Raw genomic sequence first — 1298 nt, 5'->3', positions numbered from 1 at the left:
TCACTTCACCTAATCTGGTCTCCCGTCGCCGCGCTTCTCCAACCGGAATCTTTCGCCGATGAGATAGACCCATCACCACCGCCACCACCACGCCGTGTGCTTTGCGTTTGTGCTTCTCTCCTGTTCTTATCCTCAAGCCCGACTCTCCCTCTATAACACCGTCTCAACCCCCACAGGACAGCAAGTACTCAGTGCTCAGCCCGTTCTCGACTAGACTCACTGGACTCACGATGACAGCTCCCTCCGACGACGCCTCCTGCTCCGACGGCGCATTGGGTGCGATTATTTGCCAAAGGAAAACCCTAATCTTAGTGGGCCTTATGGGCTTGGGCCTGGCCACAAGGAGTTCAGCTACCAACTTTTTTTCCAAACGATACATTTGCTTTCACTCGTGGACATGGGCAGTGTGCATAACTAAAATCACCGAATCTATGCTTAGCACCGGTTCACCTAGCCGGCCCCTCCCTCTTGTGTATCGTCCTTTCCCAAACCCAAAGGTACTTTCGTGTGGTCTCCTACCACAATTCCCTCCGTCTGTGTCCATACGCTTTGTAGTGTCAATTTCAATTATGGAACTGGAGATGATGTTAGACCTATCCGGCTCACCGGGCGTTTCACTGGATTTGCTTTCTGATGTATATGAGATTTTCATAGTCTTTTCAGAGATCACTGATGGAGATAGAGCTGTTTGTTTACTGAACTATTTAGCTAGTTCTAGATGTTCTTTGGGCTGTTCAGCCCCCTCACAAACCCATTCGCTTGGGTGTATCAACGTCGTTTACGACTATGGCAAGCTTTTTGGAGCTTTCGTTTCAGGGATACAAGTGAAGATCATCCAAGGATTTCTTCACATTGAGCTAGCCTCTCCCACCAACATTTCTATCTTATGTTTTAGTGTACTCTTTGTTGTTCATCTGACCGTTAAGATTAACTCCGGTTTTATCGTCTTACCGTCGAGCATATCTCCAGTTGTATCCACTTAACTTTTAAATTTTAATATATTACGTTGACAAAAAAAAAAAGAAAAAAAAAGTTACTTTCAAAACTAAATTCCATGAATCTTCTTCACAATCGTGCTTTACCACCAGACAACTTATTCGGAATACTAAGAGTTATTTAATCTGTGTTTTCTTCCTGTAATTCATTCCTTTTTTTGTAGTCACATGCAATACATTTTAGAGTCCCGGTACAGTGCATTTGATATGAATGTAAATATAAACATGCATCGTAAACGACAAGGCGTATCGTTAATGTTGGACATGGACTTTGTCTCCAACAAGGCCTATAAGATAATGGGC

This window comes from Brassica oleracea, chromosome C6 (genome assembly GCF_000695525.1).
Source record: "Brassica oleracea var. oleracea cultivar TO1000 chromosome C6, BOL, whole genome shotgun sequence".
Lineage (NCBI taxonomy): Eukaryota > Viridiplantae > Streptophyta > Magnoliopsida > Brassicales > Brassicaceae > Brassica > Brassica oleracea.
Note: the sequence above shows the minus strand (reverse complement) of the source record.